Here is a 23,674-nt window from a genome sequence, read left to right as displayed (position 1 = left end):
GCTCCTCTGTCCATGGGATTCTCCAGGCAAGAATACTGGACTGGGTTGCCATTTCCTTCTCCAGGGGATCTTCCTGGACCAGGGACTGAACCAGTGTCTCCTGCATTGCAGGCAGATTCTTTATCAATGAGCCATTGGGGAAGACCATTTCACACATAGGAGAGCTTATTATGTGCTTGGCATTATATATTTTGTATCTCATTTAATCCCTACAATAATAATGTAGTATTATTATTATTTTACTATTTATTTGGCTGAACCAGGTATTAGTTGCAGCAAGTGGGCTCTAGTTCCCTGACCAAGGATCAAACCTGGGTCCCCTGCATTGGAAGCACAGAGTCTCAGCCACTGGACTACCAAGGAAGTCTCCAATGATGAATGATACTATTCTTTTTATAAAGGAGGCACAGGGAAATCAGCTTCCTTCCCCAAGCTCACAAAGTGAAATGGGAGAGTCGGGATTTGAATCCTGATTGCCAGTTTTCAGGTACTTGCTAAATTAATGCATAAGTAATGGTTCAGAATTAACTGGACAATTTAGTAAATGTCTAAATTTAATAATGTAGTTAGGGTGAGAATGATGAGTTAGTAGCCAGGTGAATTATGGCTAATTATATAATCAATGAGTCGTGGTTAAGTTAGTATTTATTAATATTATGTGTTATCATGGCTTTGTGGCAGAGATCAGCCACGTTCCAGGCAAGGAGTGAAGCCTGCTGCTGTTCTCAATCTCTCTGCTAGGGCTGCAGTGAGGAGGAAGTTCACATTTTACAGAGAGTTACTGGACAAAAAGCCAGAAAGCAAATGTCCCAAGATTCTAAAGAGAATTAGCACACTACAAATAAAACCCAGCCACCTCCTCCCTTCTCACAAGACTCCAACTTAACATAACTGGATTTAGAATCCACTGAACTTGGGGGGAAAAAGTGGAATGAAGGCAAGAAAGTAAAGGAAATGTTTTCCTTTTCCTAAGACCTCAACTATTAATGTATTTATTCTTGAGAGACCCTTGGATGGCATGGAGATGAAACCAGTCAGTCCTAAAGGAAATCAGCCCTGAATATTCATTGGAAGAACTGATGCTGAAGCTCCCATACTTTGGCCACCTGATGCAAAGACCCTATTAACCTGAAAAGAACCTGATGATGGGAAAGATTGAGAGCAGGAGGAGAAGGGGATGACAGAGGATGAGAAGGTTGGATGGCATGACCAACTCAGTGGACGTGAGTCTGAGCAAGCTCCGGGAGATGGTGATGGACAGGGAAGCCTAGTGCGCTGCAATCCACAGGGTTTCGACAAGTTGGACAGGACTGAGCGACTGGACAACAATTTACAGTCAATTACTTCTGAAGAAAAAGACATATACAACAATGACAGTAATAGAAACTGTTTGAACTCATCTTTAAAGATAACTTTATAGAAGTTTATTGTAAAGAAGTTCAAAGCACAGATGAGAAAAAAAAAGTGTCTCATTACCACTGTCTAATCTTTCTGCATATACTCCTAGTCATTTCTGTATATTTGTCTTTTACAAAAATGGGTTGAATTGTATACATTTTATAGCTTGTTTTCCAATTGATAAATTGTGACTATCTTTTTGTTGTTGTTGTTCAGTTACTAAGTCATGTCCAACTCTTCGAGACCTCATGGGCTATGACACAGGCAAGAATACTGGAGTGGGTTGCCATTTCCTTTTCCAGGGGATCTTCCTGGACCAGGGATTGAACCTGCATCTCCCGCATCGGCAGGCAGATTCTTTACTGAGCCACCAGGGAAGCCCTTGTGACTCTCTTCAGTATGTCAGTACATACATTCTTTTTAACAATAATGGAATTCCTCTGTATTTATAGGTTATGTCCTTGAAAGCTGAAGGCAGGAAATTCAAGTTGTTCCTAAACCTTTTCCATTGTAAACGAGGCTGAAATGAACATGGCAGAACTAAGTCTTCTCTGCATGCCTTTAAATACTTCCACAGGATAGCTTTCCAGAAGTAGACTTGCTGGGTCAAAGGGTAGCATTTGGAATGTTTTAATTTAAGCACAAACATCTGTTTTAAATATATTTTTAACTTGTCCTTTGCTTCATTCTTAGTCTCTTTTTTAGTATCAAGACCTATGGCAAATTCATGGCAAGCCCCCTAGGGAGGAAGGCGATGCTCTCCTTATTTATTCTCTTTCTCGCTCTCCTTTTCAGAAGAAACAAAGTCCTTCAATTAGGAAGAGGGAAGGAGTAAAGATGAAAACAAAATAATAATGTTAACCCGATGAGAAAGACAAGTTGGCCCACTAAAGAAAGACTAGCTGGTTAGGGAAATAAAATCACATCATCAGAGACATATGCAGAGTATTACATTAGGGCTCTAAGATTTACAGGAAATGAAATATGTAGGTCCAGTCCTAGCCCTTGAGAAGCTTAAAATTTGGTTCAAAAGCAAAATTATAACCACATATAACAAGTCCACCTACAACAGATAGAAGGGTAGGTAATTTGGTTAACGGTAATTTAACTGAAATAATCAGTTAAAGCAAGAACCATAATGTGGATGACACGCTGAACATTTTATTTTGGAAGAGTACTTGAAGACATTTATGTAGAGAATAGGTCAATTAATTGAAGTTTCATCATGCTTTGGTCAACAGATTCTATTTTCAGTTTCTTTCATTTTCAAACTTTTAAATAAATTAAACATTTTAATGTAAAATTATTTTCTATTAAATAAAAAATTTCCCCAATATTTGTCTTCTCACCTATACCCAATTCTATTACAATTCTTTTCATTTATTTATAAGATTTTTTTGAAGTGGATCATGTTTGAAGTTTTTATTAAACTTGTTACAGTTTTGCTTCTGTTTTTTTTTTTTTTTTTTTTTTTTTTTTTTTGCTTCTGTTTTTTATGTGTTGTGGGGTGTGTGGATATGTGGGTCTTAACTCTCCAGCCAGGACTGAACCAGCGCCACTCTACATTGGAAGGCAACATCTTAACCACCGGACTGCCATGGAAGTTCTTACAATTCTTGTTAGAAAGCTACCCCTACCCAGTCTTTGCCAAACTTCAACTTGTTTTTATGGAAGCAATTCTCTTTTTAAGCTCCTATCTCATATGGACATCAGTCAGCAAGCCTCACAGACAGAAGAGCGGTTCTCACAAACAGTTTAACCAGAAGTCTGTCACTTCTTTTACACAACACAAGTATTCCTCAGATCAAATCCAGATGGCAGCCACTCAGTACCCACCCTTACGAGGAGAAATGGGGGAACAAGGGAGCCAAACATACAGCTTCTGGTTTTCTGTGGGCCAATGGTGTCACATTGTCTGGGATCAAATATCTGATGATCTGAGCTGGAGCTGATGCAATAGTAACAAAAATAAAGTGCACAATAAATGTAATGCATTTGAATCATCCTGAAATGATGGATGATCCCTGCCTCTGGTCCATGGAAAAATTTTCTTCCACAAAATTGGTCCCTGATGCCAAAAGGGTTGAGGACCACTGACATAGAGAACAAACTCTAAAGGATTCTCGGGCATCTACAGACCAGGGAGATTTGCATCCTGATAAAGTGTCAGAATCCACCAAGATGTACAAAATCGGCATGCGTTAGTCACTCAGTCACGTCCGACTCTATGTGACCCCATGGACTGTCGCCCGCCAGTCTCCTCTGTCCATGGGATTCTTCAGGCAAGAATCCTGGAGTGGGCTGCCGTTCCCTTCTCCAGGGGATCCTCCCGACCCAGGGATGGAAACTGCACTGCAGGCAGGTTCTTTACATCTGAGCCACCAGGCAAACGAAGAACATCTTCACAAGGAAACACGGGAGGCTATAGATGGTCAGATTCCTGTGCGATAATATAAAAATCGCACTCCACTAGTCTGTTAAAAGTGCTAATATCATGATGAAGAGAAGGCTGCTCTGCACTAAAAGTCAGGAGTTGAGTTCAAGTCCAGTGAGGCCACCATGAATATCTCCGTGGTCTGCACAAGTTGCAGGGTTGCTCTGAGCTCCCGCTTCCTAATCTGTCAATTGAAGTGAATTAGTGCAGGATGGTTGTTAAGATCCTCTTTAATCCTAAAGCTCTACTATTTTTTCTTTTAAAAAAACTTTTTGCTGCACCGTGCAGATTGTGAGATCTTAGTTACCCAACCAGGAATCGAACCCATGCCACCTCCATCCTAGAAGCACGGAGTCCTAACCACTGGACTGCCAGGAAATTGCCAAACTCTACTGTTTTTGATAGAGGACCAATAAGCATATCCTGGAGAGGGAAATGGCAACCCACTCCAGTATTTTTGTCTGGAAAATCCCATGGACAGAGGAGCCTAGCGGCACAGTCTACGACATCGCAAAGAGTCGGACACAATGGAAGCCACTTAGCATGCAATAAGCATATAAAAAAGAAAAGCAGTAGACATTAGACTTTCCAGTAGCTTCACAAACCAACGTATAGTCTAAAATCACCTAGTATAATCACATCCTATTTTATTTTACAATTTCATAAATATTTATCAAGTCTCTACACTGCAATGCTGGGGATATTTCACAAAACAAGAGAAACATCTGCCTTCACGGACCTTACAGTCTGCTGAGGGGTACAGATGATTTAACAAGCAATGAGGATAAAGTGTGATAATTGCTAAGATGGAAAAAAGAGGATATTCTAGCAGAAAGAGTACATATGCAGTATGGAAGGATTTTCTCAATACAGTTATATCAAATGCAAGGTCTACATGAATAAGAAGAGGCTCATTAGGTGGCGGTCTCAGGAGGGGAAATGGTCAAGGTGGGGGGAGCACTGTATGAAAAGGCAGAGCTGGGAGGGAGTTGGCTAGTCTGGCATCTGCAGCTGAACTGCCTGGGATGAGGTATAATGTGCAAAGAGAAGCAGGCAGGAGCTATTTCTTGCAAGGCCTTCCAGAACATAGCAAGGACTTTTGTCTTTAGCTTCCTATCCATTGTGGTTGGGCATCACATAACACTTTCAAAAGATGATCCTGGCTGTGATGTGAAGAACAGGCTGGAGGGCAACAAGACTCAAGGTAGAAAATCACAGGGAGGCTGCAGCAGGAATCTGAATGAAAAATGGTACCCGGAACTAGAACACCGGCAGCAAGGATGGGGCCTTCTCAGGGGGCTCAGCGATAAAGAATCCCCCTGCCAATGCAGGAGATGTCAGTTTGATTCCTGGGTCGGGAAGAGCCCATGGAGAAGGAATTGGCAACCCACTCCAGTATTCTTGCCTGGGAAATCCCACGGAGAGAGAAGCCTGGTGGGCTACAGTCCATGGGGTCGCAAAGAGTCGGACATGACTGAGTGACTAAACAACGAGGATTAAGAAGGTGGAACAGGACTTGGCGACTAAGATGTGGGGGAACAGGAGTCAGAAATGATTCCCAGACTCCCAGCTTAAGAACCTGGGTAGAAAATTTTCCATTGTGTTTCCTAAGAGAATTGGATATAAGCCAGGAGTTGCTGGTAGGCGTCATGCCGTCTTTTAGAAAGAAGCTGCCTGAGAATGGAGCCAACACAGAGGAAAACGAAACTAAGGCAGAGACGGTGAAGCTGTTGTGATGTCCTTATTTTATGCCTCTGGACCGGCTATCCCAGATCTCCTTGTTGTTCACTCAGTCGTGTCCGACTCTGCGACCCCATGAACTGCAGCACACCAGGCTTCTCTGTCCATCACTAACTCGCTGAGTTTGCTCACTCTTGTCCATCAAGTCAGTGATGCCATCCAACCATCTCATCCTCTGTCGTCCCCTTCTCCTCCTGTCCTCAATCTTTCCCAGCATCAGGGGCTTTTCCAGTGAGTCAGTTCTTTGCATCAGATGAAGTATTGGAGCTTCCGCATCAGTCCTTCCAGTGAATATTCAGGGTTGATTTCCTTTAGGATTGACTGGTTTGATCCCCTTGCTGTCCAAGCGACTCTCGAGAGTCTTCTCCAGATCTATGACTGGATGTTTTGGACACACGAATCAATTAATTTCCCTTTTGATTTTTTGGTGATGGTAGTGTTTTAGTTGGTTGGTTAGTTCAATCTGAGTTGGGATCTGTGGCTTGTAAACCAAAAGAATTCAGGGAAGAGAGGGGACAATAAGAGCAGAGAGACTAGCGTAGAACCACCACTGAAGCAGCACAGGAAGATGAGTCCAGGGAGAAAGAGAAAGGAAAGGAGGAGCCCAGGAAATCGGGCAGAAGAGAAGTTCTCAGAGAAGCATGTGGTTGGTAAAGCCGAATGCTCTAGAGAGATACGGCAGACAAGGACTTAGATATCCATGTTGGGTTTAGCCACAAGGCAGGAGCTGGTGACCTCAGTGAGGACAGTATCAGTGGAGGGATGGGGGTACAATCCAGACTGAAGGGGTGAAGGGCTGAGGTGAGGAAGCAGAACAGAAACAATTCTAAGTCGGGGCGTTGAATTGCCAAGGGGAGGGATGGCGAAGGAGATGCTTTCAGATGGATGAGGTGGGAGGATGTGTAAAGGCTAACAGGGAGGATGCAGGAAGGGGGACAGTCAGCTGGGGGAGACCCTGAGGAGGGAGGAGAGAGAAGGTCCAGAGCTCAGGCCGAGGCACAGACTTAGAGGTTGGCCCCAATTCAAGGGAGGAGCATCTCTTCACTGGAAATAGACAGAAGGAAGTGGGAGGAATTAACTAGACGTCCTGGCGTGGCAGCAGGAACTAGATGGCATGACAGTCTGACAGCCTCCATCTTCTCCACAGAGTAGCCAGCAAGATCCTTTGCTGAGACGGAGGAGAACAGGGGCAGGGTAGGAGGAAGGGTAGGGGTGGAGGCTTAAGGAGAATGCAGGCCGTCTGAAACTTTACCGTGGAGGAGAGAGAGGATGAGTGTGTGCTAAGCCACTTCAGTCGTGTCCAACTCTTTGCAACCCCATGGACTGTAGCCCACTGTAGCTCCTCTGTCCATGGGATTTCCCAGGCAAGAATACTGGAGGGGGTTGTCATTTCCTTCTTCAGGGAATCTTCCCAAGCCAGGGATCAAACCGGAGTCTCATGTCTCTTGCATTGGCAGGCGGGTTCTTTACCACTAGTGCCTCCTGGGAAGCCCTAGTGAGAGAGAGAGACTAGGAAAACACAAAGGAACTGACTGGAAGCTATGAGGACCCACTGGATGACAGAAACCAGTTATCATTGCTCCTCAGAAGGAAAGCTATCACAAACCTAGACAGTGTATTAAAAAGCAGAGACATCAGTTTGCCAACAAAGGTCCACATAGTCAAAGCTATGGTTTTTCCAGTTGTCATGTATGGATGTGAGAGTTGGGTTTAGCTGCATAAGGGTTTAGATGATAAAGAAGGCTGCGTGCCGAAGAATCGATGCTTTCAAATTGTGGTGCTAGAGTACACTCTTGAGAGTCCCTTGGACTCTAAAGAGATCAAACCAGTCAATCCTAAAGGTAATCAACCCTGAGTATTCATTGGAAGGACTGATGCTGAAGCTCCAATACTATGGCCACCTGATGCAAAGAGCTGAGTCATTGGAAAAGACCCTGATGCTGGGAAAGGTTAAAGGCAGGAGAAGGGGATGACAGAGGACGAGATGGTTGGACGGCATCACCGACTCGATGGACAGGGGTTTGTGCAAACTCCGGGGGATAGTGGAGGCCAGGTGAGCCTGGTGAGCTGCAGTCCGTGGGGTCGCAAAAAGTCAGACACGACTCGGCGACCAAACAAATACCAAACAATGGAGTGGTTTCCCCCAAATTGGGTACATCAAGGAAAGGATGGAATCTGAAAGTGAGTACTGGCTTATACTGAGGCAACTGATTTATAAATGTCCTCTTTCATACATTAAAAAATGTTAGGGTGTACTGGGATAGTTTTCATCACTGACCTAAAAGAGGAACTTTTCAGTTTGCTGATAGGATCCGCAGCTTTTTTGCAGAGTAAACTGCCAATCCAGTGGAGAGAAACCACATGCCTGCCAATTCTCACAAAATGACAGAGTCAGGAGTGGCCGATAAGACGCAGCAGGCTGGAATATGATAATGAATCTGGGTCTAAAACACAAACTGTGCTCGCAAAATAAAGGTCTTGAGATCTCAGTGACTATCTAATCACGGAATCAAAGTGACCGGAACAATGCTGTTAAGACCAGATACAACCACTGCCTTGAACAAATACCAAATACCAAGAGGCCACTAGATAAAGTCCTTTCCAGTATCAAGACAAAAGTGTCAGTTGAGAATGATAAGAGCTCATGTGAGATAACTGTATTTGAAGGTCTCCTCTATGGATCACATTAGTCATTTATAGTTTCAACTTTTATCCTTATATTTAGTTTCATCTCAACAAAGTTTTTGGACCATATCTGTCTCAGCCCCTCCTGAAATGTCTTTTCTGAATCACAATAACCTCTGTCTTCAGAGAGGTATGATGTAAACACTCAGAATAGTGTTTTGGGTAAAAAACCCAAAAAGGTTTTTTTTTGTCTTTCAGAGTTGAGGTGATTTACTACTAAATTATTCAATATTCTTTATAAAGAAAAAACATCCAACCAAAAAAAACCAGGCAGCACTTTGCTCTCCAAGGTCTTCCTTGCCTGGTTTTCATTTCTGCCACATTTCTTTGTCTTATTTTTTTTTAAATATTTGTTTGTTTATTTATTTGGCTTCATTGGGTCTTAGTTGTGGCATGTGGGATCTCTCATTGTAGCGCACAGACTCCTTAGTTATGGCATGTGGGCTTAGTTGCCCTGTGGGAGGTAGGATCTTAGTTCCCTAACCAGGGATTGAACCTGTACCCCCTGCAATGCAAGACAGATTCTTAACCACTGGACCACCAGGGAAGTCCCTATCTACCCCATTTCTGACCTAACATTTCCAGTTTCTTAAGCTGGAAAATTCTTACCTCCTGGCCCTTCAGAGCACTCTGACTCTCCTCAGCTTTTACATGTCTAGGTTACCATGTGCTAGAAGCAAGGTGACAAACTAAGATTACCTCATTCCTAACCTTGAAGGAGGCAGACTCAGGAACAATGCCAATACAGAGTGACAGGTGCTGTGATAGGAGGCAAAGGAGGCCAAAAGGTGGATGCTATCCTCTCTTCCAGGATGGGCAGAGTCGGGAAGGCTTCCTGGAGGAGGTGACATTTCAGCAGAGTCTCGAAAGATGAGGATTTCTCCAGTCAGGGAATGTGTGGAAGAGTGAGAAGCAGAGGGAATAGCAGAACATAAAAAAGAAAAAGAGAGAGAGAGAGATGGAACAGGCTACTTCCGGGGGCTGTAGGTTGCATTACAGAACACAGGGTGTGGGGAGAGGTCAGACGATGAGCCTGCACAAGTGAGAAGGGACCAGCGTCTGGGCTGGTCTTAAGAGCAGTTAAGTTTGAACTTTATCCCAGCCCAGGTGTGAATCAATCATTTTTTCCCTTGGCTTAGATTAGATAAGATTAGAATTGTTGAAAAAGAATTTTCCCTAAGCACAAAGGGAAAAGCAAACAAATACAAAACAAAAAGCAAACAGCAAAAAGCATAAAAATGAACAGCTCACAGATCCCAGATTTCTCAGCTCCTTCACAAAGTTCCAACTCCTGATTAGAACTTGTACACAGAGGGCTCGACCCCAGCCCTCTTTCCCTCCTCCACCCATCCATGCTGGCACCGGAACAGAACAGTAGTCCCTTTGTCCCCCGTGCAAACAGGAGGCCGATGGGTCCCCTTCTTAATGTTCACCCTGGGCAGTCTGGCTTATACTGAGCTTGACTGAGCTTCTCCACCGAAACTGCCTCTGGAGGTCTTGCTCTAAATCAGGGGTCAGGAAAGGGCCCTTCCAGTAAAGGGCCACAGGGTAAACAGTTTCAGCTCTGGCTCAGTCATAGGTACTCAATCCTGATGCTCCACCAGGAAAGCAGATGTACACAATGTGTAAACCAAAGGGCCTGGCTGTGTTCCAATTAAACTTTATTTATGGACACTGAAATTTGCTGCTGCTGCTAAGTCGCTTCAGTCATGTCCGACTCTGCGTGACCCCATAGACGGCAGCCCACTAGGCTCCTCCGTCCCTGGGATTCTCCAGGCAAGAATATTGGAGTGAGTTGCCATTTCCTTCTCCAACGCATGCATGCATGATAAATCACTTCAGTTGTGTCCAACTCTATGCGACCCCATAGACCACAGCCCACCAGGCTCCTCTGTCCACAGGATTCTCTAGGCAAGAATACTGGAGTGGGTTGCCATTTCTCACTGAGATTTGACTTTCATATAATTTTCTCATGAAATATTATTCTTTTTAAAAATCATGTATGTATTTGTTTCATATGCAATTATTTTTGGCTGTCCTGGGTCTTTGCTGCTGCAGGGGCTTTCTCTAGTTGCGGTGAGCGGGGGCTACTCTTCGTTGTGGTACACAGGCTTCTCTTGTTGCAGACCACTGGCTCTAGTGCCCAGGCTCTGCAGTTGGGGTGCACAGGCTTAGTTGCTCCAAGACATGTGGGATCTTCACAGACCAGGGATCAAATCTGTCTCCTGCACTGGCAGGCGGATTCTTCACCAGCCACCGGGGAAGCTCTCATTTATTTATTTATTTATTTTTAAAGATGTGGCCTTTCGGTGTAGATTTTTAGATGAGGAACCATTTTTAAAGTCTTAATTGTAATGTGTTACAATATTGCTTCTGTTTTACATTGTTTTGGGCCACAAGGGAGGTGGGATCTTAGCCTCCTGCCCAGGGATGGAACTTGCACCCTGTGCATCGGAAGGCAAAGTCCTAACCACTGGACCACGAGGGAAGTCCCTATCATGAAACAGTATTCTTAATTTTTTTTCAGCCATTTAAGTATGTAAAACCCATGCTTAGCACACCAACTGCACAAAAGCAGGCGATGGGCCAGATTTGCCCTGTGCATTAAAGGCACTGATTCCCATGGCAAAGATGTCCTCTTCTCTTTCACGTCATCAGTTTATTATTAAAAGTGATCCTAGTGATACTAGTGGATAACATTCGTTGAGCACCTATGGGTGACAGGTGGTATGTACTGCAGAGAGTTGCTTTGAAGAATAAATAAAAGCATGTCTGTAGAGCACTCAGCATAATGCTTGCTCAGAGGTAAACACGAGCGCTTCCCTGGTGGTTCAGGGAATCCAGGGAGATTCCACGTCTGCGGAGAACACAAGCCCGTGCGCCAGAACTGTCGAGCCTGTGCTCCAGAGCTGGCACTCCTGCAACAAGAGAAGCCCCCACAATAAGAAGCCATTTCAGCTAGAGAGTAGCCCCCACTCTCTGCAACTAGGAAAAGCCTGCACAACAATGAAGACCCTGCACAACCAAAAATAATTTTTTTTTTTAAAAGAGGAAACTTAAAAAAAAAGAGGTAAGCATCATTATTGTCAGTTACTATAGACAAGAGTTAATCGAATCAAATCTAATCTTATCTCAAAGGCAAAGGAGAAAAGGAAAGATATACTCATTTGAATGCAGAGTTCCAAAGAACAGCAAGGAGAGATAAGAAAGCCTTCCTCAGTGATCACTGCAGAGAAATAGAGGAAAACAATAGAATGGGAAAGACTAGAGATCTCTCCAAGAAAATCAGATACCTAGGGAACATTTCATGCAAAGATGGGCTCAATAAAGGACAGAAATGGTAGGGACCTAACAGAAGCAGAAGATATCAAGAAGAGGTAGCAAGAATGCACAGAAGAACTGTACAAAAAAGATATTAATGACCCAAATAACCACGATGGTTTAATCACTCACCTAGAGCCAGATATTCTGCAGTGTGAAGTCAAGTGGGCCTTAGGAAGCATCACTATGAACAAAGCTAGTGGAGGTGATGGAATTCCAGCTGAGTTATTTCAAATCCTAAAAGATGATGTTGTGAAAGTGCTGCACTCAATATGCCAGCAAATTTGGAAAACTCAGCAGTGGCCACAGGACTGGAAAAGGTCAGCCTTCACTCCAACTCCAAAGAAAGGCAATGCCAAAGAATGCTCAAACTATTGCATAATTGCACTCATCTCACACACTAGCAAAGTAATGCTCAAAATTCTCCAAGCAAGGCTTCAACAGTACATGAACTGAGAACTTCCAGATATTCAAGCTGGATTTAGAAAAGGGAGAGGAACCAACATCTGTTGGATCATAGAAAAAACAAGAGAGTTCCAGAAAAACATCTATTTCTGCTTTACTGATTATGCCAAAGCCTTTGACTGTGTGGATCACAACAAACTCTGGAAAATTCTGAAAGAGATGGGAATATCAGACCACCTGACCTGCCTCCTGAGAAATCTGTATGCATGTCAAGAAGCAACAGTTAGAACTGAACATGGAACAACAGACTGGTTCCAAATCAGGAAAGGAGTACATCAAGGCTGTGTATTGTTACCTTGCTTATTTAACTTATATGCAGAGTACATCATGAGAAATGCCGGGCTGGATGAAGGACAAACCAGAATCAAGATTGCTGGGAGAAATATCAATAACCTCAGACATGCAGATGACATCATCCTTATGGCAGAAAGTAAAGAGGAACTGAAGATCCTCTTAACGAATGAAAAGGCTGGCTTAAAACTCAACATTCAAAGAATGATGATCATGGCATCTGGTCCCATCATTTCATGGTAAATAGATGGGGAAACAATGAAAATAGTGACAAACTTTATTTTCTTGGGCTCCAAAATCACTGCAGATGGTGACTGCAGCCATGAAATTAAAAAACACTTGCTCCTCAGTAGAAAAGCTATGATAAACCTAGAGAGCATATTGAAAAGCAGAGACATTACTTTGTCAACAAAGGTCCATCTAGTCAAAGCTATGGTTTTTCCAGTAGTCATGTATGGATGTGAGAGTTGGACCATAAAGAAAGCTGAGCTCCAAAGAATTGATGCTTTTTGAACTGTGGTGTTGGAGAAGACTCTTGAGAGTCCCTTGGACTGCAAGGAGATCCAACCAGTGCATCCTAAAGGAAAGCAGTCCTGAATATTCATTGGAAGGACTGATGCTGAAACTAAAACTCCAATACTTTGGCCACCTGATGTGAAAAACTGACTCATTGGAAAAGACCCTGATGCTGGGGAAGACTGAAGGCAGGAGGAGAAGGGGACAGCAGAGGATGAGATGGTTGGATGGCACCACCAACTTGATGGACATGAATTTGAGCAAGCTCTGGGAATTGGTGATGGACAGGGAAGCCTGGCGTGCTGAAGTCCATGGGGTCTCAAAGAGTCAGACACAACTGAGCGACTGAACTGATAATGATAGACAAGAGGCACCTCTGTTGCAAGTTTGGGATGTACTTCCCTGGTAACCCAGGGGTTAGGAATTTGCCCCGTAACGCAGGGGACGTGGGTTTGATCTCTTCTTGGGGAACTGAGATCCCACACACCACAACTACTGAACCCACCACGGAACAACTAGAGATGTGCTCGAGGGGCCTGAAGAAATAAATAAATTGTTTTTTAAAAAGGAGGGAGGGGAGTGGCAGTCATTATTTAAATGAATTTGAAAAACCTGAATGATACTATGGATTTTTTTTTTTTAAGTTGGAAAAAACATGACATCGGATATCTTGATAATAAACATAATAATAACTGACAAAATTGCTAACTACTATTCTCATTGTTTATGACTGTTTATACATCTTATCTCCTGTTTAGTTTATGAGAAGTAAAAACCACTGGCTTGGTAGTTGACCAGCAGCAGGAATGTGATCCCCAGAGCCTGCCATCTTGTGTCAAGACTGGCACAGGACTCCTTCTATTCTTCCTTCAAAGCTTAAATGCCTCTTGGACCACTTGGCTCTGGTTTCCTGCCAAGAGATCCTCTACCTCATGAGAACAGTGCAAATGACCAAGCTCAAAGGACAATTAGATCTTTTCCTTCTCAGGTGTCCAATCAGCCCCCTCTTCTCCAGGTCCCTCTGATGACTCATCCTTAGGGAACTTCCTGAAAGTGACTGTCCGGGAATCCCACCGCTACAGCATTATAACAGAAAAATACTTTCCATGCTCAGCGCTGACTCCAGATGGTTTCCACCAAAGGTAAAATCCATTCATCTGCATGACATCTTCAGAGCTAACCACAAAACGTTATTGAAGATGTTGTCCACAGCTTCGAGACTGTATTCCAGGGAACCCGTGAGGTAAATCCTTCCCTGAGTTTAGTTCCAGGGTAAAAATGGTCTCCTCTAGAGTGGAATCTGTATACTTTATCTTGCTAGATTAATAAAATGATGTAACTGTACCTGTTTCCTTTATATCATGACTTCCAAGAAATGTAAAACCAAACACTGTGCCAAAGTACCTCCTCTCAGATGCCCAGTAGGACCCACTTCCGCCTTGCTGCTAGGACCATTCTCATTTTATATTTTGAAAAAAGGCTCAGACAGACAGTGTGTCTCCTATAGGTCAGGCACCCTACCTCTCTTGATGCACCCTTCCTCCCCACATCATTACAAATCTAGTGCTTGTTTTACTAAACTACCCCAGAGTCTTAATTTTTAAAGCTATGCTTTGGGCTAACCTGGTGGGTCAGTGGTTAAGAACCTTCTCTGCAATGCAGGGGACACCAGTTTGATCCCTGATCTGGGAAGATCCCACACACCTCAGGACAATTAAGCCAGTGCCCCACAGCTACTGAACCTGAGCTCTAAAGCCTGCAAGCTGCAGCTGCTGAAGCCCACGTGCCCTAGAGCCCATGCTGGGCAGCATGAGAAGCCACCGCAGCGGGAAACCCAAGCACCATAACTAGAGAGGAGCCCCGATCTCCGAAACCAGAGAGCGCCCTCAAACAGAAAAAAGTAAATAGACAAAAGAAAAATACCTCTAATAAATAAATAAAGTTATGCTTTACCTTGTATTCTAACCTCAAATCTCCTGGAAGCAGACAGAACCAAATACTCTGGACTTTTTAATAGGCTCTAGTCACATTTCTGCACATAGTTATGAATAGCCAACCAGGCTTTACCCTTTGGGGCACAAGATGAGGATGTCGGTCCATAAACGTTGGGCTCTTTTCCAGATTGCACTGTCTTCCACATCACTCTCTCTTTTTGTACCACTGCCTGTCTCCATGTATTGCTCTTTTGATCTACTTCTTCGGGATTTCTGCTGTGGGCATCACTCTAATCCTCCATGCAGGCATTAAAACTCCAGGCAACACCATACTATATAAAAAAAACCCTAAAGACTCCACACGAAACTACTACAGCTAATAAATGAATTAGGCAAAGTAGCAGGACACAAGAATACCATTCAGAAATCGGTTGCATTTCTTTATAGTAACAATGAAATATCAGAAAGGGAATGTAAAAAAAGCAAGACCTTTTAAACTCTCACCAAAATAAAATACCCAGGAATAAAGCTGACCAAGGAGGTGAAAGACATATACACTGAGAACTTGAAAACATTAATAAAAGAAATTAAAGAGGATTCAAAGAAATGGAAAGATATATGATGCTCTTGGGCTGGAAGAATTAATATTGTTAAAATGGCAATACTACTCAAAGCAATTTACAGGTTTAATGTGATTTCTATCAAATTACCCATGATATTTTTCACAGAACTAAAGCAAATAATCGAAATTTTACACGGTACTATAAAAGACCCAGAATTGCCAAAGCAAATCCTGATGAAAAAACAAAGCAAGAGACATAACTCTCCCAGACTTCAGACAATACTACAAAGCTACGGTAATCAAAACAGTATGGAACTGGGTTTAAAAAACAGACATACAGATCAATGGAACAGAATAGAGAACCCAGAAAGAAGCTCACACACCTATAGTCAATTAATCTTCCACAAAGGAGGCAAAAATAGAAAATGGGAAAAAGTCTCTTCAGCAAGTGTGTTGGAAAATCGGACATCTGTATATAAGTCAATGAGGTTAGAACACGCCCTCAAACCATACAAAAAGGAAACTCAAAATGGCTTAAAGACTTCAGCATGAGGCATGACCTGTAAAACTTCTAACAGAGAGCTCAGGCAAAACCTTCTCTAACATAAACTGTGCCATTGCTGTCTTAGGTCAGTCTCCCAAGGGCAAGGCAACAGTAATAAAAGCAAAACTAAACAAATGGGACCTAATCAAACTTACAAGCTTCTGCACAGCAAGGAAAACCATAAAAGAAAAAGAAAAGAGAACCTACAGAATAAGAGAAAATATTTGTAAATAACATGACTGACAAGGGCTTAATTTCCAAAGTATACAAACAGTTCACAGAACTCAACCAAAAAAACAAACCATCCACCAAAAATGAGCAGAAGACCTTAACAGACATTTCTCCAAAGAGTTTGAAATATAGATGACCAGTGGGCTTCGCAAGTGGCGCTAACCCACCTCCCAGTGCAGGAAACGTAAGAGAGGCAGGTTCGATCCTGGGTCGGGAGGATCCCCTGGAGGAGGGCATGTCAATCCACTCCAGTGCTCTTGCCTGGAGAATCCCATGGACAGAGGAGCCTGGTAGGCTTTATAGTCCATAGGGCTGCAAGGAGTCAGACACCACTGAAGTGACTTAGCACACAACAGGCACATGAAAAGATGCTCAACATCACTAACAAAGAAATGAAAATCAGAACTACAGTGAGGTACTACCTCACACTGGTCAGAACAGCCATCATTAAAAAGCCTACAAATAACAAACGCAGGAGTGATTATGGAGAAAGGACACTGTTGGTGAGAATGTAAGTTGGTGCAATCACTATGGAAAACAGGATGGAGGTTCCTCAGAAAACTAAAACTATAACCACCATATGGATCCAGCAACCCCACTCCTGGACATATATGCAGATAAAATTATAATTCAAAAAGATACATGTACCCGTGTTCATAGCAGCACTATTCACAATAGCCAAGACATGAAAACAACATAAATGTCTATCAATAGATGAATGGATAAAGAAAATGTGGTACACAGATACAGTGGAATACCACTCAGCCATAAAAAAGAAAAAATAATGCCATTTGCAACAACACAGATGGACCTAGAGATTATCATATGAAGTGAAGTAAGTCAGAAAGAAAAAGATAAATACCATATGATACCACTTATATGTGGAATCTAAACTATGGCACAAACGAACCTAGCTACAAAGCAGAAATAGACTCACATACATAGAGAACAGATTTGTGGTTGCCAAGGGTCGGGGGAGGGAGGAGAAGGAACTAGGGGTTTGGGGTTAGCAGATGCAAACTAGTTACATTTAGAATGGATAGACAAAAAGGTCCTACTATATAGCACAGGGAACTATATCTAATCTCCTGGGGTAAACCGTAATGGAAAAGAGTATTAAAAAAGAATGTATATGTGTGTGCAACTGGGCTTCCCTGGCGAGGCAGATGGTGAAGAATCTGCCTGACCTGCCAATGCCAGGAGACCTGGGCTCGATCCTTGGGTCAGGAAGATCCCCTGGAGAAGGAAATGGCAACGCACTCCAGTAGTCTTGCCTGGAGAATTCTAAGGACAGAGGAGCCTGGTGGGCTACAGTCCATGGTGTCACAAAGAGCTGGACACGACTGAGTGTGTGTAACTGAGTCACCTTGCTATATAGCAGAAATTAGCACAACATTGTAAACCAGCAATACACAGGCAATGCCCACACTTGGCCTACACCAGGGGCGAGGCCCATGAGCTGGACTCACTGCTTCTGCATCTGCAGCCCCTGGACACACCTCAGGAGACTCATCTAGGGCTGAGCGGCCTCTTCATTGGAATTGCAACTCTCCTAGGCATCTGGCACCTCCCATTTCACCTCAAATCACCTCCCCTCCAGCTCTACCTGTTTCCCTATTGACCTTTCCAGGAATCAATGAAGGTTTATGTAACTTAGGACTTTATGTCCAAGGGGAACTGGCAGAGGACCAAGAACAGAGCTGGCAGATGTTGATTGCTAGACAGAAACATGGGAAACTGGAGAGGGATTCTGACACAAGGAAGGCCCTCAAATATTCAACATCGAATGAATGAATCAACCAACAAACTCTCATTTATCACCGCCTCCCCACCTTGATACCTAGACAAAGCCAGCAAGCAAACCCCAAGTTCTAAGCACCCAGATTTCTTCAAGGATTGGAGTCCTACGAATTTGCTGCAGTAAGTGTGATAACAATGCAAAACTTGATTTCTCTTTCTGCTTAAAAAGAAAGCCAGATCACACCTCCGCCTGCCCAAAGAGCTTCCTTATAATGACCAGGCATGACTGTTTGGCAGAGGCCATGTTTTTGCTTTGTTCAGTGACTCTGGGCAAGTCACTTGCTCAATGAGACTTTTTAATTTTTTTGCAAAATACACGTACAATTGACCATTGCATCGTTTTTTAAATGGATGGTTCAGAGTCATTAAGTACATTCACATTGCCATGCAGCCATCACCACCATCCATAGCCAGAACTGTTTACATCTTCCCAAACTGAAACTCTCTACCCATTAAATAGCAACTTCCCATCCCCACTCCACCTGTCCTGGCAACCACCATTCCACTTTCTGTCTCTATGAGCCTGACTGTCTAAGTAGCATCACACAGTATTCTCCCTTTTGTGATTGGCCTAATGCACTGAACATGATGTCCTCAAAGTTAATCCATGTTGTAGCCTGTGTCAGAATTTCCTTCCTTGTAAGACTGAATAATGCTTCACTGTAGGTACAGACCACATTTTGTTTACCCATTCTTCTATCAATGGACACCTGAGTCGTTCCCACCTTTTGACTATTGTGAATAACGCTGCTATGAACACAAGTGTACAGGTATCCAAGTCCCTGCATTCACTTCTTTTGGGTGTACGCCCAGAAGTGGAATTGCTGGATCACATGGTAATTCTACATTTATTGTTTTGAGGAGCCACCACACTGTTTTGTTCAACGGGACTTTTAAATGCAGAGACGGAAGCACTTAAGGAGCTGGGCACGGCAGTCCTTTCCCCAAGCTGATTCCTGAGAGATGTTGCCCGGGTGCAGATCTGCCCAGAAGGTTGTCCTGCCTCATTTTCTAGAGGAGGAGGACCCACCTGTTGTTTGGAATAAGTCCTGTTTTCCACCCTGGACCTGGGTCTGAGCCTGACCCTGCCTCAGTATCCGCTTCTGTAAAGTGGGTCAATAATACTTAATTTACAGGTTTTTTTTATAAGGGTCAGGGATGAGGCACAAAGCAGTGAGGTAAGAATTTAGAAAATGAAGATGTAGGGACTTCCCTGGTGATTTCAGTGGCTAAGACTCTGTGCTCGAAATGCAGAGGTCCTGGGTTCAATCCCTGGTCCGGGAACTAGATCCCACATGCCTCAACTAAGAATTCTCAAGCTGCAACTAAGAATTCGTATGGCCAAATAAATGTTTTTAAAAATAAAAAGAAAGAAAATGAAGATGTGAATCTCACCCTACTGACTGCAAATGGTGGTTGTGAAAACCAAAGTAACAGATGCCAGAGCTGGAAAGGGTCATGCATTCTACAGACGCTAAGCTCTCCTCAATTCTTTCTTTTGCTGCAGCTTCCTGCCCCCTGGCCTCTTGAGTCCCTCCTCCACTACAGATTCAGAGTGAACTCTCTACAGCAGACAGGTTCCTGCCCCTCCCACTTAGGTTTTTACCCTTTACCCTTGCCAGGCCTTTCTTTCTTCAGTCTATTTCTCAGATCTTGCCACTTTACCCCTAATTTATTTGGCTGGACCAGGTCTTAGTTGCAGCATGTAAGTATTTTCAGTTGGCACATGCAAACTCTTAGTTGTGGCATGTGAGATCTAGTTCCCTGACCAGGGATCAAACCCTAGTCCCCTGCATTGGGAGCACCAAGTCTTAGCTGCTGGAATACCAGGGAAGTCCCAGCCCCATGGTCTTCTTAATGCTTGTCCCCTCCACCTACAGCACCCTTCCTCCAATCCTAGCTAAAGCCAGTCACCCTTTAATTACTAATTTCTGACATTTCCAGAACTTTTCTGGCTCTACCAGACTAGATCGGGGCCCATGGCACCGGGAACAGAGATCTATCACCATGCCAAGCACATGCTTCACTATAACCGTCTGTGGGTTGATTTCCCCAACTAGATCAGCTCCTCAAAGTCAGGGGTTTAGATGACTCATCTCTGCATTTCCGGTCTTAGCACAGTGCCAGGTTGTTTACTGAACAAATAGATGACTATAAAAACAGGGTGGCATTTTTATTGTAAGAAAGTTGAAATAGTTCACATATGATTAACTCTTGAGTTAATCAGAATAACTGCTTCTGTAGTTTTATACTACATGACTATTATAGAATAATTAGTATTACTATGAAATGGGGCATTTTTTAAAAACTGGCACCATGAAAGATGGAAACCAAAGGGTACTTTCAAGGTACTTTTGAATTCCTCGAGTCTGCACAGTTCTGAGAGATGCTTTCCTTTTCCCAGCATCTGAGAAATATTCTGATCTCTACGTTCATAGTCATGATGACACGACCCCTGATAAGAAGTCATCCCAAAGCTATTTCTCATCAGTGTGTGAAAACAGTAAGAACACTCTGGCATTTAGCTCAGTTTAGTCGCTCAGTCGTGTCCGACTCTTTGCAACCCCATGAAGTGCAGCACACCAGGCCTCCCTGTCCATCACCAACTCCCTGAGTCCACCCAAACCCATGTCCATTGAGTTGGTGATGCCATCCAACCATCTCATCCTCCGTCATCCCCTTCTCTTCCTGCCCTCAATCTTTCCCAGCATCAGGGTCTTTTCAAATGAGTCAGCTCTTTGCATCAGGTAGCCAAAGTATAGGAGTTTCAGCTTCAACATCAGTCCTTCCAATGAATATTCAGGACTGATCTCCTTTAGGATGGACTGGTTGGATCTCCTTGCAGTCCAAGGGACTCTCAAGAGTCTTCTCCAACACCACAGTTCAAAAGCGTCAATTCTTTGGTGCTCAGCTTTTTTTATAGTCTAATTCTCACATCCAGACAAGGCTACTGGAAAAACCATAGCCTTGACTAGATGGACCTTTGTTGGCAAAGTAATGTCTCTGCTTTTTAATATTCTGTCTAATATTCTTGGTCATAACTTTCCTTCCAAGGAGTGTCTTTTAATTTCATGGCCGAAGACACCATCTGCAGTGATTTTGGAGCCCCAAAAAATAAAGTCTCCCACTGTTTCCCCATATATTTGCCATGATCTTAAGTTTTCTGAATGTTGAGCTTTAAGCCAACTTTTTCACTCTCCTCTTTCACTTTCATCAAGAGGCTCTTTAGTTCTTCTTCACTTTCTTCCATAAGAGTGGTATCATCTGCATATCTGAGGTTATTGACTCTGCAACCCCATGGACTATAGCCCTCCAGACTCCTTCTGTCCATCGGATTTCTCAGGCAATAATACTGGAGTGGGTTGCCACTTCCTTCTCCAGGGGATCTTTCCAATCCAGGGATCGAACCTGTCTCTCCTGCACTGTAGGGGGATGTTTTACCACCTGAGCGACCGTTAATCAGCTCCTTTTAAGCTTCAAATGGTGCACGCTAATTCTTACAGGTGTTGGCAATTATTAATTATTAATGACTTTTGATTTTATTGTTGAATTGTAAATATTTATTTATTTGGCTGCATCGAGTGAGTTCAGTAGCTGTGGTGCTCAGGTTTAGTCGCTCCAGGGCATGTAGGATCGTAGCTCCCCCAAGGATCAAACTTGCCTCCCCTACATTGCAAGGTAGATTCTTAACCACTGGACTACCAGGGAAGTTTCCTCAGGTTTTGATTTTTAATCTCTAGGGTTTATTGCCACTAACTGAGGAACTCAGGTGAGAATCACTAACGTAGACTAGCTAAGACCATTTTTTTTCTTGCTTTTAACCTTTTTACTCACAAATACACAATGGTTTTAAGTAAATGCTAATGCTAGATATGGAAAATATTTTCCAAATGGAAAATATGATACATAATGAGAAATTCATAACTTTATATTTGATGGAGAACTGACACTTCTGGAAGAACGTACCCCCACATGGTGTTAAGGATCATTAAGAATTTCTACTTAAAGATTTAGAATCCTAACAACTCCTAGACTTACTTTCTTTCCTTCGGTGGACACAGGTGAGGTGCTAGCAGTTTGAAAGAGCTTTCTTATTTTTGATTATCTCAAAATAAAAGGTCTGTCTAGTTTTAAAAAAAGGGGGGGGGGGAATCTGTGTTCCTTCTACTTTTAGAAGGAAAGTTGATCTTTCCAAACTTCTCAGAGGCAGAAATGTTTTAGACCCAAGCTTACTTGATTTCCCATCTGCCTTTTATTATCAGCTACTTGGTTAATTACAGTCATCCGAAGAATATATCATTCAGATGGTTTTCCTAGTTACGATCTTTATTACTAACCAATAAATGAAACTGCTTGGATTTCACAAGTAAAATCAACCAGTTGATATTTACTGGGTGAGGGTTTTAAAGAAAAACAGACCTTTAAAACTATGATTTATTTTGCACTGAAGATAGGGATCAGGGTACTAAAGTGCTTTTCTAAGCCTTTAGAAGTGGGGAAAGGAGGAGTCACTTTAGACTTGCAGGTTTCACATTGGAATTACTTCAGATCGGCCTTTTAACCAAGGGGAGCACTGGGGTAACAGAAAGTAGACCGAATGGGTTGAGCCATGCAGTGTGACCAAGAAACAGGCTGAGGACGACAGACCTCCAACAAGCTTAAACTGTCCCAGGTGCCCGCATATTCCAGCGCTTTCTATCTGCCAAACTTTACTTTTTTTGAAAAGCTGGGATCTCCAAACGAGGGTCAGCTGTACTGAGGAGCTCCGGGGTGCGGCGGCACGGACCGGTAGGAAGCAGTGTCCTGGGGAATAGAATTTGAGGGCACCCACTGGCTTAGACCCCAGGATTGCTATCTCCTGGTGGCTACAAGGTGGCGGAGGCGGGCACGAGACAGACGCCTCTAACTCCCTGAAACAGCGAGGACTCGGGATCCCTACTCACACCAAGTACATCTAATTTTTCAGGAGTTTTTACATAGGCACACATCTTAAGAAACCAGCCTACACCCATAAAAGTTCTCACGCATTCTAACCCCACCCGCTAGTTAGCATCCCTTCATAAGGCAGGAGAGATGAACCTAGAGCTTGAAAGTACCCTGGTACGGGTACCCCAAATCAGGCCTCCCAAAGCCCAGCGGAGACTGGAGGGCACCGGGAGAATGGGACAGAAGCAAGAGTTTTAAACTCTTCGGAGCGAAACTAGTTGCTCCATCCGTAAATTTTAGCAACGTTACGGCTTCTCCGGTTGGCAACAGCTAAGATTTCACAGCCCACCCCCACCAAGAAAAAATAGGATGGCCCGGAAGAGCCCCCCGCTACCTTGCTACAGCGCCAGCTGGACAGGTCTCCGAGGCCGGGAACATGCGACCGGAGACCGGAGGCTGCCCGCAAGGAGAGGCGAGGCGGCGGGCGACCGAGGCCAGAGCTGAGGCTCTGGCCCCGCCCCTGTAGCGCCCCGCCCCCTGGACGCCCCGCCCCTCGGCCGTCTGCAAACCCAAGGGGCTCGGCCGCGGCAGCCGCAGCTCGGTCACCTCTGGACCACCTCCCGGTGCATTGTGGGAAGCCGGAGCCCGCCGCCGAGCCTGCGCTGACCCCTGGCGGGCGCGTCCGAGAACTACCCCAGGGCTGGCGGGGCCATGTGCGGGAACCGGCCGAGCGAGGGGAGGCGCCGGGCGCTCAGAGGGACCACAGGCAGCTAGTACTGGTTGCATATTGCTGCACATCCCAAAGATGAAAATAAATGATGCTTTCG

At 43.8% G+C, this 23,674-nt stretch overlaps 1 protein-coding gene across 1 annotated transcript in view; it reads right to left on the bottom strand.

The window, feature by feature from the left end:
* EXTL3 (exostosin like glycosyltransferase 3) overlaps positions 1 to 23,379 on the bottom strand; it is a 126,260-nt gene extending 102,881 nt beyond the window's left edge. Inside the window, exon 1 of the mRNA XM_043486651.1 lies at positions 23,242 to 23,379. The gene's annotated coding sequence lies outside the window, so the exon portion shown is untranslated. The remainder of the gene's footprint in view (positions 1 to 23,241) is intronic.
* Positions 23,380 to 23,674: the final 295 nt, after the last annotated feature.

This window comes from Cervus canadensis, chromosome 14 (assembly GCF_019320065.1).
Source record: "Cervus canadensis isolate Bull #8, Minnesota chromosome 14, ASM1932006v1, whole genome shotgun sequence".
In the NCBI taxonomy this organism is placed as follows: Eukaryota; Metazoa; Chordata; class Mammalia; order Artiodactyla; family Cervidae; genus Cervus; species Cervus canadensis.
The sequence above is the reverse complement of the archived record's forward strand: the minus strand, read 5'-3'. Positions and strand labels throughout refer to the sequence as shown.